The sequence below is a fragment of the Aptenodytes patagonicus genome, chromosome 14 (genome assembly GCF_965638725.1).
Source record: "Aptenodytes patagonicus chromosome 14, bAptPat1.pri.cur, whole genome shotgun sequence".
Lineage (NCBI taxonomy): Eukaryota > Metazoa > Chordata > Aves > Sphenisciformes > Spheniscidae > Aptenodytes > Aptenodytes patagonicus.
This window is the reverse complement of record NC_134962.1, coordinates 16390408-16409534: the sequence shown is the minus strand read 5'-3', so window position 1 is coordinate 16409534 and position 19127 is coordinate 16390408. Positions and strand designations below refer to the sequence as shown.

The 19127-nt window shown below is 41.3% G+C and overlaps 1 protein-coding gene across 4 annotated transcripts in view; it reads right to left on the bottom strand.

The window, feature by feature from the left end:
* Positions 1-19127, bottom strand: part of ITCH (itchy E3 ubiquitin protein ligase) — a 63695-nt gene extending 44568 nt beyond the window's left edge. Inside the window, exons 1-2 of one of the 4 annotated variants that reach the window (XM_076352490.1) lie at positions 19042-19091; positions 13540-13672 (exon numbers count right to left, since the gene is read on the bottom strand). The gene's annotated coding sequence lies outside the window, so the exon portion shown is untranslated. Of the gene's footprint in view, positions 1-13539; positions 13673-19041 lie in introns of all 4 variants that reach the window. The other 3 variants (XM_076352492.1, XM_076352491.1, XM_076352493.1) reach the window with 3 other exon arrangements.

Here is a 19127-nt window from a genome sequence, read left to right as displayed (position 1 = left end):
AGACTGTTATTATAGATCTCTAACAAAAAGGCATCAAGTTCTAGCAATTAGAACTCTCACATCTTGCAGAAATTAATTACAGCTTTCCCTCTTAATTCTTCCACTTCCTTGCACTGAGAACCATGTCCTATATGGAGCTTTGCGGAAACACAGGTTAAAAAAAAAAAAAAATCTGTGCTGTAACCTCAGGGACATTCAAAACAGTCACAAAGACTGAAGCAATGTAATCGACAGACATGTATTGACAGAGCCCTAACAGGCAAAAAGCCTTTTTACATTCCACTTTTAAAAACCAACATTGTTACATTTCCAGGTTTCTAAAAAGAAAGTACCTAGAAAGTATAAACAACATTTTCCAGTAGTAACCTTGGAAGAGAATTTTCTCAAGGGAAAAGCAGATAGTGTGGCCAGATAGTTACAAGCAGTCACTGTTAAATGGTGCACTGACAGTAAGCTGACCAAGTATCCAAAAAGCATTAGTGCTTTCTTTGAATTGCAGCTGTTTCATAAACACAATATTCTACAGCATGCAGCCATGGTTACGGTTTACCTAAGTAAGACTGTACCCTAACTGTAGAAATACATGCATTTGTTTTGTAATTCAGAGATTATATTTATCAACACTACTGAAATTTTATCACAAAGGACAACTTTGAGCACAAAGAAGCTTTGAAGAGAGGAAGTCCAAGATAGTTACAAAACACAGAGTTACCAAAAGCAGCAATATTTTCTGTTCTGTCTGCCCTATAAAATCTCATTTAGCCCTACAGCTATGTTTACACTTCAGCTGGCTCTGAGGCTAAGAGGTTCCTACAAAGCAAAAATCCCAGTCTTGAGCATCTCAGTCAAATATTAATGTTGATGTTAGCAACAGGTTATTTCGGACCTTACCATGAAAGCATGAAAAAAAAAAATCTTCTGAAGAACTTTACCCAAAGTCTCTTCCTGCCTGTTGCTATCGGAAGAGAAAGGAAAGAATTTACCTGGGGGCCTCCGCTTATCACTGCTTCAGCTACGTGACACAGTAGTGAGAAGAGATTCTCACACAAATCCACAAGCCATAAGCTACTTATTCATGCTATTCAATTAATTTTTAATTAGGGCAATGAAATAATCTTAATGTGATCACCCAGAGCAAAAGTATTAAGTCAAAATTGCAAGTTATTTTTTCCCCTTTAAGCAATTTTCTTACTTGTAATCTATTAACTAAGACATATTTCAAATCACCTCCCTTTTACCCACCTTTTTGCAGTTTTAACAGTTTTCCTGAAATGCAGGAAGTTAGTAGAAATAGTCAGGAAAAACACAAATTAACATTTCCATATTGAAAACAATGATATTTAAGGATTAAAAGTTATTTCACATAAAACACATGAACAAAACTTGAAAGATAAATAATACACCATAAAAAACAAAATTTTGCCTGTTACGAAGTGCCTAGAAAATTAAGGACAGGGAGACAAAATACACAGAACAGTCAGTGACTTTAAAGCCGTGGTACAAAGCCTTGTGAAAAATTTCACACAGGATGAGAAAAGTTTGCTTGGTTTTACTCTCAGATGTTTCTTAACATAGTCTAAACAACTGTGAAGCAGCATTTATATCTTATCTCTCAGAACCTTCCTACGTATATTTTTGTTCTCCCCTATGCTGTGCATTTAAAAAAAACTATCTAAAAATGATCTGAAAATAACAAATGAAAATGTGTTACTGAAAGAGCATATGAGGAAACAAGGGTATCTTAAAATGAGAACACACTTCTTTGAATTACTTTCTAATTTCCTCCCAAATGGGTTTTTTTTTAATAGAACCACACAAAAATTTATGCTGGAAAGGACCTCTAGAGGTCATCCTGTCCAACCCTCCCAGAACAGGGCCAACTTCAAATTTAGACCAAGCTGCTCAGAGTCTCATAAAAATGTTCAGTACACTAAACTAGTAGCAAGATACAAGTTGTAATAAAGGTATCTCAATAGATATTCAAGTTTCCGGATACAATAACAACAAAGTGAGTGGCTCTGTGGTTTTACCCAAATGTGTATCCTATTTTCCTAACGCATAAATGTGCACAAATGCCTTACATTCCTAACATTTCAGGCCTTTCACATATCCCTGCCATACTGCTACTAAAACGTATCAAGAGAAACAAAACATATTTAACACAAAAGTTAAAATATGAAGTTAACCTAAAGATGCATTCCTTATAAATTTTATTCCTCTTGATATTTGCAATAATATGGAGAAATAGAGTGAATAAAGTGAAACAGGTAAAGTCCAAAGACAACTGTCTCTTCTACCCTAAGCAGTCACCTTCCAGTCAAGTTTAATTACAAGCCAACTTTCATTTCATAAGAGATTTCTCACAGTCAAGATAATTTACTTCTTTCAGGACTTCATGCAAACCGTAAATCAAACTGCTTTACTAAAACTGGAGGCCAAATCTAATAGTTCTAAAAAAACATTTTATATGACAAGATTTATTTTGTTACGATTTAATTCTTAGAAGTGTAATAATTTTTCCAATATATGTTTGTACATTCATTTCATATGGCTCTCAACTGAAAGACTGAGAAGAGCTTCTAAGCTAACTCCTTCTGAAGCATTCTCCATCTCACTGTTTTCCAAAAATAACTCTGGGTTTAGCGAACGTAATAGCTATTCCTTTAACACCTTAGGATGTGTGTTTCCCTGCACCTTTTATCAATACAAATCCATACAAATGCTTCCCTTTCTATCAATCTAGGGGTTTTTTTGGTTCGTTTCTTTTTTTTCTTGAAGACTTTTACTGCTTCTTCATTTTCTACACTCGTTCATATTGTACACGTTCAAGGAAAATTAAAATAATTCCTTTCTAAAAGTTGTATTTAAAAATAGGTCTATTCCCTTTTAGCTTGTATTAGCTTATTGCATTTGTCTTATGGCTTCTAAGCTTCACTGAGGGAAATACTTGCCAAAACAGACTCCTCTTTTGTGACAGACCCCTTTTTCACCTCCTGTACTCTAATCTTTCTAAAAACTCCTTGCACACACCTTTCAGAAATACAGTAGTTGACCTGTCTCTTTTTTATTATGGCATCTTTTAGAATGGCAACAGCTTTTTCCAGCGATGACAGTCTTTGAACTCTCACTCTACCTTCCGTAATCTGATTTGCTGTACTATGTCCACATTGGCAAGCAATGCAATGTGATAGAAGTGGAGCTAGGAAGTACGATAGGTCTGTAGACCCAGTACCGACATTGTATACACTTCTGGAGTTTTATTTTGGAACAGCTCTACTCTGATACCACAGCCCCACACCAATTGGACTGCACCTTCCAGTTTAGTTTCATCCAAAAGCAATTCAGCTTCCTTGATCCAAGCTCATTTCACAAGTCAAATCAAAGTGCAGTCTGTGAGAACAACCAGGGGATTCATTTCCAAAGTGCACCCCTTGTCCAAATGAAAACAATTAAAATATTAATACACATGCATTCCCTCTTTCCTCTTCACCTATTCCCCTCTGGTATGCATTCTGGCCATATGGAAAACCTCCACAGGTCTAAGTTACGTCCACTGACTCAAGCTCATTCTTTCGCATTACCTCTGTTCTCTCTAATTCTGTGAATGCGGATATAGGTATTTTCATGCATGAGTATGCTTAGTCATTTTGTTTCAAGACTTCTACCTTTCACTCTGTTTTGACAGTTTCAGAGGAGATTCTTTCACAGAACATCTTCCTTTATAAAAACATAAAAAGGAAACCCCAAAGTTTCCCACTCTCCATCACTGGGATAGATCTGCTTTCTCCCTTCTTCTGCACAACATCTAGGCTAGAAAATTGTTTCTGCAAAACTACTGGAAATACATGACCACAGCTGTCAAAATTAAGTAAATAATAAGGATCTTTTTAGTTAAATAGATTAAGATTGCATTTAAAGCATACATCTATTTAACTTGAACGATTAATGCTGTAGGTAAAAAAAAAAAAAAAAAAAAAGCTCTGTCATAAAGAACAAAGTATTTGTGTCTTCAAATAGGGTAACAGATTGTGCTTCTCTGAGGCCTAAGCAATGAGCTGGACCACAGAACTACTTGTTTCATGTGGAAGGAAGACCAGTAACTGAGTACCGCTATCTGTGTAAATACAAATGTTTCTTTTCACAAGGAAGATAATTTTCAAGAAGTATTAAGCGTCTACAGAGATGCTGAAAAACTGAAGTTTCTTTTCCCATTCATTCTATGCACTAGAGAAAATCATTCATCAAAACTAAAATTTCTGATAAATCTCTGAAGTCATGTTTGAGCTCAGCGAAGCCCATACTGTGCCATGTAAAAGTGAAAAGGTCACTCAACTCTCCACATTCCTGGGTACTGAAAAAAGCAAATGTCACTCCCTTCTTCAAGAGAGCAAGAAGGATGATCCAAGAAACTACAGGCTGGTCAGTCTCATCTCAATCCCAGGGAAGGTCAGGGAGCAAATTCTCATAGGAGCCATTTCCAGACATATTATGGTCAGGAAGGTGATTTGGATTACTCAGCATGGATTGTGGGGGACTTCAACTTTCCGGACGTCTGCTGGAAATACAACACGGCAGAGAGGAAGCAGTCTAGGAGGTTCCTGGAGTGTGTGGAAGACAACTTCCTGACACAGCTGGTAAGTGAGCCTACCAGGGGAGGTGCCTCGCTCGACCTGCTGTTTACTAACAGAGAAGGACTGGTGGGAGATGTGGTGGTCAGAGGCCGTCTTGGGCTTAGCGACCATGAAATGATAGAATTCTCGCTTCTTGGTGAAGTAAGGAGGGGGGGCAGCAAAACCACAACCATGGACTTCCAGAGGGCAGACTTTGGCCTGTTCAGGACGCTGGTTGAGAGTCCCCTGGGAGATGGTCCTGAAGGGCAAAGGGGTCCAGGAAGGCTGGACGATCTTCAAGAAGGAAGTCTTAAAGGCGCAGGAGCAGGCTGTCCCTGTACGCCGTAAGAAGAACGGGCGGGGAAGACGACCGGCCTGGCTGAACAGGGAGCTCTTGCTGGGACTCAGGAAAAAAAGGAGAGTTTACCGCTTGTGGAAGAAGGGGCAGGCGACTCTAGAAGAGTACAGGGATCTTGTTGGGTTGTGCAGAGAGGAAATGAGAAAGGCAAAAGCCCAGCTAGAACGCAATCTGGCCGCTGTCATTAAAGACAACAAAAAATGTTTTTACAAATATATTAATGACAAGAAGAGAGCCAAGGAGAATCTCCATCCTTTATTGGATGCGGGGGGGAACATTGTCACCGAGGATGAGGAAAAGGCTGAGGTACTCAATGCCTTCTTTGCCTCAGTCTTTAACAGGCAGACCAGTTATCCTCAGGGTACTCGGCCCCCCGAGCTGGAAGACAGGGACGGCGAGCAGGATGAACCCCCCATAATCCAAGAGGAAGCAGTCAATGACCTGCTACGCCACCTGGACGCTCACAAGTCTATGGGGCCAGATGGGATCCACCCAAGGGTACTGAGGGAGCTGGCAGAAGTGCTCACCAAGCCACTCTCCATCATTTATCAGCAGTCCTGGTTAACGGGGGAGGTCCCGGACGACTGGAGGCTTGCCAATGTGACGCCCATCTACAAGAAGGGCTGGAAGGAGGATCCGCGGAACTACAGGCCTGTCAGCCTGACCTCGGTGCCGGGGAAGATTATGGAGCGGTTCATCTTGAGGGCGCTCACAAGGCATGAGCGGGACAACCAGGGGATCAGGCCCAGCCAGCACGGGTTCATGAGAGGCAGGTCCTGCTTGATCAACCTGATCTCCTTCTATGACCAGGTGACCCACCTAGTGGATGAGGGAAAGGCTGTGGATGTGGTCTACCTGGACTTCAGTAAGGCCTTTGACACCGTCTCCCACAGCATTCTCCTAGAGAAGCTGGCAGCTCACGGCTTAGACAGGTGTACTCTGCGCTGGGTCAAAAACTGGCTGGACGGCCGGGCCCAGAGAGTTGTGGTGAATGGAGTTACATCCAGTTGGCGGCCGGTCACGAGCGGTGTTCCCCAGGGCTCAGTTTTGGGGCCGGTCTTGTTTAATATCTTTATCAATGATCTGGATGAGGGGATTGAGTGCACCCTCAGTAAGTTTGCAGATGACACCATGTTGGGCGGGAGTGTTGATCTGCTCGAGGGTAGGAAGGCTCTGCAGAGGGACCTGGACAGGCTGGATCGATGGGCCCAGGCCAACTGTATGAGGTTCAACAAGGCCAAGTGCCGGGTCCTGCACTTCGGCCACAACAACCCCATGCAGCGCTACAGGCTTGGGGAAGAGTGGCTGGAAAGCTGCCTGGCAGAAAAGGACCTGGGGGTGCTGGTCGACAGCCGGCTGAACATGAGCCGGCAGTGTGCCCAGGCGGCCAAGAAGGCCAATGGCATCCTGGCCTGTATCAGAAATAGTGTGGCCAGCAGGAGTAGGGAAGTGATTGTGCCCCTGTACTCGGCCCTGGTGAGGCCGCACCTCGAATACTGTGTTCAGTTTTGGGCCCCTCACTACAAGAAGGACATCGAGGTGCTGGAGCGTGTCCAGAGAAGGGCAACGAGGCTGGTGAGGGGTCTGGAGAACAAGTCTGATGAGGAGCGGCTGAGGGCACTGGGGTTGTTTAGCCTGCAGAAAAGGAGGCTGAGGGGAGACCTCATCGCTCTCTACAACCACCTGAAAGGAGGTTGTAGCGAGGTGGGGGTCGGTCTCTTCTCCCAAGTAACAAGCGATAGGACGAGAGGAAATGGCCTCAAGTTGCGCCAGGGGAGGTTTAGATTGGACGTGAGGAAAAATTTCTTTACTGAAAGAGTGGTGAAACATTGGAACAGGCTGCCCAGGGAAGTGGTGGAGTCCCCATCCCTGGAGGTATTTAAAAGACGTGTAGATGAGGCGCTTAGGGACATGGTTTAGTGGGCCTGGTGGTGTTGTGTTGACAGTTGGACTCGATGATCTTAGAGGTCTTTTCCAACCTTAATGATTCTATGATTTATGAAGGGGAAATCATGTTTGACCAACCTGACAGCTTTCTATGACAAGATGACTTGGTAACTGAGAAGACAGCAGTGGATGCTGATTATCTTTGACGCTGTCTCCTACAACATCCTCATAGACAAGATGATGAAGTATGGGCCAGACAGAGGACTGTGGGGTGGACTGAAAACCTGGCTGAACTGCGAGGCTCAAAGGGTTGTGATCAGCAGTACACAGTCCAGTCAGGGGCCAGTCATTAGAGCTGTACTCCAGGAGTACATACTTGGCCGATACTGTTTAGCTTCTTCATTTATGACCTGGACAATGGGACCAAGCTCACTCTCAGCAAATATGCTGATGAAACAAGAGTTCCACAAAGGGAAGTGTAAAGTTCTGCACCTGGGGAGGAATAAACCCATGCACCAGTGAAGTCTGGGGGGCAGCTGGTCAGAAAGCAACTTTGCAGAAAACACTGGTCCTGTTGAACATGAACTAGCAATGCTTCCTTGCAGTAAAAAAAAAAAGGGTCACCAACATCCTAGGCTGCATTAGGAAAAGCATCACTAGCAGGATGAGGAAGGTGGTCCTTCCCCTCTACTCAACACCGGTGAGACCACATCTGGTGTGCTAGTGTGTCTAGTTCTGGGCTCCCCAAATCAAGGGTGACACAGACATACTGGAGTGACACCAGCAAAGGGCCATAGAGATGATAAAGTGATTGGAACATGACATATGGGGAGAGGCTGAGAGAACTAGAATTGTTAAGCCTGGAAAAGAGAAAGCTTGGGAGGATCTCATCAGTGTGTATAAATACCTGAAGGGGGTATAAAGGGTTAAAAGAGATGAAGCAGACTCTCCCCAGCAGTGCTCAGTGATGGGACAATAGGCAGTGGGCACAAATGAAAATACAGGAAATTCCACTTAAAAACAGGGGATTTAGTTATTTATTTTACTGTGAGATGGTTGAACAGTGGAGAAGCTTGTCAAGAGAGGTTAAGTTGCCATCCTCGGAGATATTCCAAACCTGACTGAACACCTTACTGACTGCTTTAATTGGCCTCGCTTTAAGCAGATGGGTTTGGACTAGACGATGTCCAGAAGTCTCTTCTAACCTCAATTATTCTGTGATTCTTTGACTTCCCTAAAACAAAGTCAGTAATTCCTGTTGTACCTGTCCTGTTGTTCTTCCTGCTTATTCTCTTTAGGTCTCTGTCTTGTAGCAGATTCCTCCTCTAAAGAGAAATCTATCAAGTCGGTTATATAGATTTAAATTTTTTTTTTTCAAACTGAGGTTCCCTTTCAGTGCCCAGTTATTGATTGCAGCTTAAGTTTTACTAGTGTGAATAGAAAGGCACAGACTGCATAAGCCAGCACGCACCTTCTTCAGGTTCAGTAATCTTCATCTTGAGTGTCATCTACTTTAACTTCTACAGCTTTTCCCAAGTCCTATATTAAAATTCAATGCACAAGCCTACACTAGATATTTTTTCTCACTTTTAAAAACTACTTTCATTTACCTTATTGCTGCTCTCTATTATAAAGAGCAAAGCAACACAGCTTGATTCAATCTTCTGCAAAATGTCCAAGACTGTACATACTGAAGTGTTAGCTAACTTCAATTAATGACAATCAGGTAACTTGAAATTAGAAAACATGCAAAAATCAAGGCCAAGTTCAACTGTCCTAACAGAAAGAATGCCATTGTACACTTCATATGCACACTGCTTTCCTGGCTTATTTTAATTCTCATAAAAAGAAACTTCATAAAACATTCACATATCACTGCCTTGGAACCTGTGTTATCCCTTCATTATTTATATAACATCAGAGATGGGGAAATCATTGAATATCATGGTTGACATTCTGTTTATTCAAAAAGACATCTTACTTTGCTATTGGCAGGTGTCCAACTGTTCATACCTTTAAGAATTTCCTTCATTTTAACTCATATGGTGATAACTTTCCAGAGCAAATCTGACAGTTACCCGTATGTTGCTCCATCTCTCTCCCACGCATCTATAAAGCCTCTGTCCCAATCTCTGCAGCACTTTCAATCAAACTCATTACTCTATTTTACATTAAAAATATCCCATGTGTGACAAATTTGGGCTGGAGTGTCACTTAAAGGATGTTGATCCTCTAACAGTTTCTAGAAGTTTCTCCTAGATATCTATATAAATTAATCCAAACCTCAGTGGGAAAGAATGGCAATGGAGTTTCACTTTGATACTAAAACCAAACAACAATGATGCTGCCAAAAATCCCAATGATATGTACAGGTAAATTGATCATGGAGGCATAATATAGCTGCATATCAAGCTGATAAATTCACATCAATGTGCTGTTCTACCACTTTAGCCTTATGGTTTTAACATATCCACTAACTTTCACTCATTTCACAGCTCCCAGTGCATACATTTAGCTTCCCTATCTCATTATTATAGAAATACTCACATAGCACCACAGTTCAGATTACAGTTTTATGTTATTTTCCAATTAAAAAGGCGGAAATCATTAACCTTCACGAGCAAATTTCAGAAACTGCAGAACTTAATTTGATGCTCATAGGAAGAGAGATAAAAGACTGATATTAGTAGATATGTTGGAGAACCACTTAAGCTTTAACTAATTTGACTGGTTATTTTGTGATTCGGCATCAGAAGAAAACTAACGTTTTTGTATTACAGCTATTTTTAAATGTATTTCAAAGGCATTATTTTTGAAGTGTCAATAAGAAAAAATTTCTATATTATAAACTCTCACAGTAAAACAAAATACAAGGCTACCACCTTCTGTTTCACCATCCACCTTGCAGCTTTTAAACAAGTCACTTTAGAAGCAGTTATGTATTCAGTTATTAACAGAGGACAGCATCTACAGAGGATTTCGTAATCTCCGGCCATTAGTTTTTCTTCTTGTTTACAGCTCAATGCTTGCTTCAGCATATTTCCCCATTCCATTCTCAGTGCTACATTTCATTATTGATGCACGCCCTTATTCAAACAAACCTACATAGAGTTTTTAACTCTGGGGGGAATGGAAAAAAAACCAGAAAGCTTGACCGTTAAATTACACTATTATCTGTATTCATTACTAAGAATGACTTCACCCACTATTACAGTTGTTTTAAAGAACATTTTTAAAAGTAGCCTTTTGAAAGGCTGTTGTTTACCAGCAGTCTATAAACCCAGAACCAAAACCAGATCCTATCACTCGGAAGACTCAAATCTAGCAGATACATTTTTCAAAAGCATAATAAAGCTGGTATCTACATTAACCTAAACATGATTCTTTAGTATGTTCTGTACAGAACCGTACAGCACACAACACACCTTGTTTAAGTGTTCAATAGCACTGATGAAGGTTCACACATGTACAAAGGTACCTCCCTCTGGGGGTATAACAATGAAGAGAGCCCCAGATACACTTCCGTTTCTTTGCTCCCAAGAACACAGATAAAAGGGCCATGGAGGTATCCGTAGAAAGACACTGGCAAGTGATTTCGCCTGACAAAAACTATCTTGCTAAACAGATTGCCACTGTAGGTACCTGAGCAATAATCCAAAACAGACTGCACAGATCTGCAATTCAACCTGGCAAGGCTCATCAAAGAAATGATGAATCGTTCTCTACTACCAGTGACAACCACAAATCTGCAGATCATTTGAAATCTCTTGAAAAAGAAAGTTCTTTGTCACTTGCTGCTTGTACTTGCTTTAGCAAATTAGATGGTATAAAACACAGTTCCTCTTGATTAACTTTGAACTCAGCTGTAGGAAAAGAGCTACTGTAGCCAATGCACTGAAATTCTTACAGTTAACTAGTTACCAAGGTATGAATATACATACGTTGCCCCATAAGAAAAATAAGCTGCTTCTCTGAATGCTCTTAAGCATTACAAACAAAGAAACTAGAACTGGAATCCAGTATTTGCAACAAAATGAAGTAATATTCCTGTGTGCTAAACTCAATGCCAGCCAGAAATAAAGGTTTCATCCTTCCAACCTAAATTATGCATTATTAAAGTAAAGCACACAAATCCAAAAGATGTAATGGAAATGAGAATTTCTGAAAAAAAAAAAGGAGATTATTTAAGTAAACACTGAGGTATCTGAAAGTCTACTATGGGTTGCTGTCTTTTCTAAAACTGCAAACTGCTGCAAGCAAAATCTTCAGTTCCAGAAGAATCATCTTCATGTTTTCTAATTGCAACAGAAGTCCATCACCTGCTTCCTAGGAATCTTTGGCAAGTGACCAGACAGCAACATGAAAGCATAGCCAGGAGTGGACAATACAACCATCCCAACCTTGCAAAATGCAACTGCTTGCTACATTCCAGCTCATGTCTCTCTGAAAAAGAAAACAGAAACTATAAGAAAAAGATGGCTTAGAACTGCACCACTATTTCAATATTCTCAGCACTTCCATTTAACTTGTTTTTTGTGGGGCTGCCCTAAAGCCCTTTTACCCTTTATCAGAAGATAAAGTAGACTTCTCTTCTGAAATCTTGGGTTACCCAAGACTTCTGACTGTAGTAATAAATAAAATCCTTGAATTAAAGTTTCAGTCTTTACGTCCTAGATCTTCTATATGAAGTACTGACAACTGCACATTTAAAAAAAGAACAGGATTATCTGCTAACAACAAACATTAATTGCATCCTTCAATTTCAAGGGAATCGCCATACTGCAGGGATACAGCTTAAAGCCCGCAGGTCTGTGAAGAAGCTTAGAACTGTCTCCTAAACTAAAACTTGACAGTGAGTCAGAGGTAACTGTACAGTAAGAGTGACAGAAATACAGTTGCTGCAGCTATCAGGGGAGCGCAGATGGTGAGCTCTACTGTGGCAGCTTGTATATTGCTGAAGGGGTGGTCCCACCTTCCCCTTTACGCTCCTCCCAGTCACAGAGTCCCTCCCTATCTTTGTGCCAATTCTAGTGCTAAATTGACATTTACTGACCTGTTTAAATTCATTAAAAAAAAAGCCTAGGGCCCCTGATAACTACAAAACAATTTATTTATTTTTTTAGTAACACAGGCATACTTTGCATGCCCTGGCAAAGTATTCTATACAAGGAGTGTAATTCAGTGTGAACACACTTATTACACCATACATACACCCCTTCACGGCTTACCTGTCCACGCACTATGTGGCAAACCAAAAAGGTACTCACATACTGAAGTAAAAGTATAGGCCCATAGGGTTACAATGCTATGTAATGACCTTCTTAATCAGCAAAGCATTCTTCCAGATACAAACCCTGAGTCTAAGTCACATGAAGAGTTCTGACAATTGTTCTTCTAAATTTTGTTCAGACTTTGTTTATTTAGTTTGTAATGCATAAGAACTGTGTTTGATTATAAGTCATGAAGGCAGAAATACAAAATACAAAGTACAGAGTTTACTATTTCAAAAATAGGAAGTGAAATTGCAAAAACCAAAGAAATCCCAGCTGTGGCACAGGCTTTCTCTCATAATAGATCCCATCCCTATCATTACCGTCTAACAAAGTCTCTCCCCTCTCAACTCCCACATCGTCCACCCTTAACTGTGAATTTAATTTTGTTGGTATCTTCTACGCTCAAACATACAGTTCACTGAGAAGTTCACAGCTTTGAAGTGAACACACATTAGTCTGAAAGCATTTTTACCTCTAATTTTGTTCAGACATTCACATCCCAGATGAAAGCAAGACTTTTCTTAAATGTTGTCTTTTGCCTTAATAACTCAAATTGTCACTAATGCCATAAACATCTTGTAGTTCTGAGGGCCTGATGAGGGGTGGAAAGGAAGGGAAAAGAAAAAAGTAATGATATGCCACACCTCACAGGACTATGTTTAAAACCTTTAAACCATTGAGAATACCTAAATAAACCACCAGCAATGTCAACAGGTTTCCATACAGAGCAAATCCACTTGCCCAAATTAGATTTCAGAACAGGGGTTAAATACACTGATTCGATGGGTGCAAAAAAAGAACAATGAGAACACCATTGCCTTGTGATAGCTTATTCATTGACCTGAACGAGATTTTGTTCAGGCAAATGTTTAACAAATGTAGCATTGCTCTGGAAATTGGTCATTCTAATACACAGCACATGCCGCGTTTGCAAAAGACAAAAAAGATATTCTAATATCTTACTGGTAAACTCAATTTAACAAGCACAAAATGGAGTACGCCAATTATCTGCAGAAGTACTGCCCATTGATAGTAAGTTTTCCTCTGTATCTTTAGGTGATGAACACTTTTAAATGGAATTAGAAATGTTACACATGGCCAGTATTTACTAAATAACACAATGTAAAAAAACCTTGAAAACACAGGTGACAGCTATTTAGTTTGGATAGCTATAGAAACTTTTTTAATGTAGATTGAGGTGGTCAGAGCATTTTCCTGAACCTTCAGTATTTCCTTCCTCTTTCCTGTTATCATTATACACATTATTCCCCTTCAAACTGCTGGAATAAGAAGCTGCTTTGAAGACTGCGTCATTGATGACAACACATGCACTGGATGAATCGCATACATTTAAGAACAGAAGCAGCCTTGCTATCCTTATACAAAAAACAAGTCAGTGTCACACTGTTACTTTTTATCTTCCAAGCTCCTGTATTTTCTTTTTTCTCACTTCCTTTGTAGAGTGAAGTGCCCTTCATATGCAGGATCGCCCCGGGAGGTCTTGTCTTAATAGATAGGAAAGGGTGTTCAACTTCAGGTAAAATCTAGTGAAAATATGCAGCTCATCACTTTCACAGAAGTTAACAAGCCTGGTTAAAGATTAGACCAAACACATTATAACCTTATGAACATTTCTATATATTAATCATCACATTTTTTATCTAATCTCTGAAATGATATATTTACAGCAGTAGGAAATACATGCATACCTATACACGCAAGGCACACATGCACTTGTAGAGGCAAACCCTATGAAAAGAAATTAATCAGAGTGATCCAAAGGTCAATTAACTCAGGCTCTGACAAGCCAAAGTAAAATATCTTTAAAATTGAGGAATCCTTATAAAGAACAAACTCACTCCATCTAGCTGCTTTGCAAATAAATCAAGAGAAGAACAGCTCATGGCACTGGCAGAGCAAAAATTAATGTGTCAGAAAAGTACAGATGTAGTATTTGGAGCAACAGGTCTTAATCCATTCAAATGTTTATGAAACCAGCAGTGAAGAAATAAAAATGTGGATATCTGTCCACTCTAGCTGTCAAGCAACAGTAACTATTATTAATATGTAATTAAAAGACAGCTAGCACTGGGGATAGGAGCAGGCACTAGGGATGGATACTGACCAAAAGCATGTTAAAAATTAACACAATCCACTCTTCTATGTCTCAGTACATACTCTTCAACTTGCTCAGCATCTAGTCTTCCTTAGCTTTTTTCACTGTACTGGATGAGGCAAAGCTAAAAAGGGCAGTAACCACTTACAAATGACTTGCACAGGCAAAAGTTCCATCACAATCATGTGAAACTGAAGGAATCAAAGAGCCCGTTTTATTTTTAAGTAAATGAACACGCTCCCAGTCACAAATTTTATATTCTTGATGGATATTTCACTGCAAATGGCTATCCATTTGACGAATTAATGAATAAATCAAAACCAGATTATAGACTTGTCTTTACTTTGTCTTTTTCTATTCAAGATCGCTTTAAACCTTAACTGATCTTTCTTTTCCTTAGTATTAAACTCTAAAAACATTACCAGGTATCTAGCTAATACTAAAAGAGAAAAAGTATGTCCAAAGGCTACCCTTGACAAAACGCTAGACTTATAAAGAACAGAAAACAGAGCATAAATATTTTAGAGAGGCCAATATTAACCCCCTCTTCAAAGCTCCAGCTTCTATATCACGACCTACCCAATCCAAAACCCAAGATCTCCACATTTCAGGTACAAGGTAAGTCACTTAACTTTCACTTTTTTATTAGAAACAGGGTTCCATACAATAAAAGTTTAACAATCCACCTGAAAAGAATAGGCCTTTTCTTGCTCAACAACAATACCATTTGAGTCTAAGCTGTGAACTTCAAAATCAATGATCGAAATGCAAACATGTAAGTAGTTCTGTTCATGACTGAAACAACAGGCCTCTCCTACCAGCACAGTTTAGAATAGCTCAGGCAGGTGGGTGGAAGGCAGGCATTATCAGTTTCTAAATGGGAGGACTGTAATAAAACTTTTTTTAAAAAAAAGAACAGTATATTAACATACTGCCAAGTTTTAAAAAATGATTTGAATAACCAGCGTAACAAGATCTAGTATCGTGTTTCCTCAGAGGGTGTCCTGGCTTCGGCTGGGACAGAGTTAATTTTCTTCCTAGTAGCTGGTACAGTGCTGCGTTTTGGATTTAGGATGAGAACAATGTTGATAACACACCGATGGTTTAGTTGTTGCTGAGCAGTGCTTACACTAGTCAAGGACTTTTCAGCTTCCCATGCTCTACCGACTGAGCAGGCTGGAGGTGCCCAAGAAGCTGGGAGGGGGCACAGCCGGGACAGCTGACCCCAACTGGCCAAAGGGACATTCCATACCATGGGACGTCATGCTCAGTACAGAAACTGGGGGAAAGCTGGCCGGGGGGGCCGCTGCTCGGGAACTGGCTGGGCATCGGTCAGCAGGTGGTGAGCAATTGCATCGTGTATCACTTGCTTTGCATATTCTATTATCATTATTTTAGTTTACTTCAATTATTAAACTGTCTTTATCAACCCACAAGTTTGCTCACTTCTACTCTTCTGTTTCTCTCCCCCAGCCCGGCAGGGGCAGGGGAGTGAGCGAGCGGCTGTGTGGTGCTCTGTTGCTGGCTGGGGTTAAACCCCGACATGGGGCAGGGATGGGGGGGAAATCTGCCCTTGATGTTTTACCAGGAAGTTTGTTCTACGTCCCACTGTAGTAAAATTAGAAATTCGAGGCATAACGTAAGAGCTGGTCATATGAAACAGGGCCTTCGTTTCTTTAAAATGCTCTTTCCCTGTTTGTTACAATACTTTCATTTCTATTACGTGTAACTTGCAATTCTTATATAGAAAAAGATCAATCCTTCAACTGCAGCAACTCTGCGCTACAATAAGTAAAACTTGAATGCCAGTCACTTACAGAAAATGCTCAAGTCCATACTGCTTTATTCTTCAGATGAGAGGGATGAAGAAGAAAAACTACCTTTCCCTCTCCAAAATGTGGACACAGAATTAGCTCAGGTAACAGTCAAACCAAGCCCAAGAAGGATTGCCTAAAACCTTTAAAAATACTCAATTTATGAGACAGTGAAAAGTAAATATCTAGAAAAACAGAATACTCCCAAAGTAGACCATAATCATGGCTTGTCTGTCCTCTTCTGAGGTGAGCACACACTTTAAAGTGCTTCTATAGTTGGGCAAAGTACGGTTACAGTAAGCAGCTGAGGCAAATACTCTCCTCTAGGTTATGCACACATATTGGCTTTCCTTAGGTGTAAGGGCACAAAGTAGTTCCTTCAGTTACATATAAGTACAGCAGACTGGCAGAAATTAGAACATTACATGAACATAACTGGATAGCCAAACAGAAAGGCTTAAAAATAAACAGCATCAGTGATAGCACTCCCAGAAGCTTCACCATTACCATTTGCAAGGAGTTTTTCTTCTGCTCTAACCCTACAGACTCTTTTCTTTGCTTTTAAGCAGAAATCAAATTGTTTTTGCTGCAACATGAAAAGCACTTCACTATGGTTGAATACTTTTACCACTTTGTTTAAAAGCTTAAAATTACAAAAGATGTTTGTTCAGATGCTATCATCGATTGATACTAACTGATAATGCTGTTGAGAAGCGACTTATCTATTGCATATGCTGTAAAATAGAAGAAAATTAATTTATTTTGTAAATCTCTCCTGAAACATATTTTTCAAGCAGTCCTAAGGCAAGCTTTCTTATAAACAATGATTAATTTAAACTCTACAAGAGAAACATCATGCTACTTTACTACGTGCCATCCTAGTAGCTTATTTATTCTGTAGGTAACTTCCCCAAACCATTTTGAAACTTAGAAACAAGGAAACAAGACAACTTCATATTTCAGGTCTGTTTCACCACAGAAGAAACAGAACTTTAAGAAGGGAGAGAAAACTGAGGGAAGAAAATGAGGTGATGCTGCTTAACTAATAAATTCATATAAATAATCTTCTCTTAATCTCTCTTAAGCCCCAAAATAACTGTTTAATCTGTAAGAAGCTTTCAAAGTTAGCACTCAGAAGTCTCAGTTATTTTCCACTGTAACATCATCTTTCACATGTACTGTATCGGTTCTTTGTTTTAAAGAGAAAAAATTCACTTTGGATCAGAATGCTACATATTATTCCGATGATCACTTGGAGGTGAATGCATTTGGTGTAGCAATTAAAACTGTCAGCCAAACCACAACTAAGAATGCACACTAGACCAAGTTCAGATTAAAACGGCTGTAGCAAAGCACAATGTAACTGTAATTAAATTAGAACTGCTTGGGACTTTTGCTGTAAGAGAGAAAATAATTTAAATTTGTTTTTTTCAAACAAGATTTTTTTTTTTTAAGCATTAAAATCCTCAGAACTGAAGACAGCTTGCAGTTCATGTTTCATTCTTAAACATCTATGCCTTTTTTCAGGTAAATACAAGGAAGCAATAGCTGGATCTACCGTCATTCTCTCAACACAGACTGTCTTCTTACAAATATCAGTCCGGATTTCTCTCCTTTTCACTTTGACAAAGATGAGTGGCAGGGTAGCAGAGACCAAACAAAACAATGAGAAACTCACTAAAATAAGCAATAATATATTGGGAAAAGATGGTCTAAAATACCCTGGTTTCTGATTTCTTCAATTCTAACTAAGCTATAAAGTTAAGTTTTGCTGGGGATATTTTCTGAAGCTTCAAGGGTGAAGGATGCCACACAAATGACAACAGATATCCCAAATGCTACACTCGCCTTTCTCTCTGCATCACACACAGACCTGAAGTTCTTTTGTCAATTTAACATCACAAATTACAGCTATTCAAACAATCTGAATTCTTGGATATCAGAACCAATTAGATAAAGGCATCCTCAAACACCCTCCTCTGCTTTTATCTGAATACTATTGACACACAAGGTCAAAGACACCATATTTAGAAGCGGGAGGGTTAACAGCTAGAACTTGTCCGCGTTTCCAAAATAAAGGGTGGCACTAGCGTTGCCATTCTCTTGTGTTTACAAGAGGGAACACAGTTCAGCATAAACCTCCAGCTATAGTCATGCTTTATCGCTGGGAAACATTACTTCAAGGCACGGCTGTACCCTGACAAGACAAAGGCAGCGAACCCTCGTAAAGCGGCAGCAGCAGCCTCATCTGGAAGGAGACCCCAGGACAGAGGGGACGCGCTCCTTAGAGTGGGCTGAATACAGAGGCTGGAAAGAGGGCTGTGCTACGGAACGACTGCCGGAAAGCAAAGCCTCTGACGGGAGCGAATCCCTAAGGCCTTAAGAGGGCGAAGGTTTAGAGGCTGATCTCAGCGACAAGGAGCCTGAAAAGGATGGCAGGGTCCGACCGGGGAGGGGAAGCAAATACTGCTGGGGACAACTGCAGCGAGCGATGCAGAGCTGGGGGAAACGGGCACTCCAGCGCGGGGTCCGGGCAGGTGCCCCCGCCAGCCGGAGCAGAGAAAGGGCTCCGCAGCGCAGGCCGGCAGCGCCGGAGAAGGGGCGGCGGGGCCAGGCAGTCCTCGCAGGGGAGCGCCGGCGTCCCGGGACCGCCGCCCCGTGCGCCGGGGAAGGAACGATGCTGCCACCCCAGCCCGGCCCCCGGCCCAAGAACTGTCCCCCCCGGGGCCCGGGGAGGCAGCACGCGGGGAGCGCCTCCCTCAGCGAGGCCCTCCCGGGGGCGAGAAGCCCCTCAAGAAGCCAGGCCTACGCCCGCCGGGGTCCCCCGCGCCCCCCTGCCTCCGCGCCACGGCCGCCCGGAACCGAGGAGAGCGGCGGGGCCGCCGTGCCGTGCCGTGCCCCGCAGGGTCCCGTCCCCACGCTACCGCCGCCTTCGCCTGCTCCTTTCCGCCCCGCCCGCAGCGCGGACCCCCGCTCCCCTCACCGGGCACGGCGGCGTAGCAGCTCCTCCGTCCCTCGGCCAAGATGGCAGCCGGTCCGGCCCAACCTGAGGCAGCGACTTTACAAAGT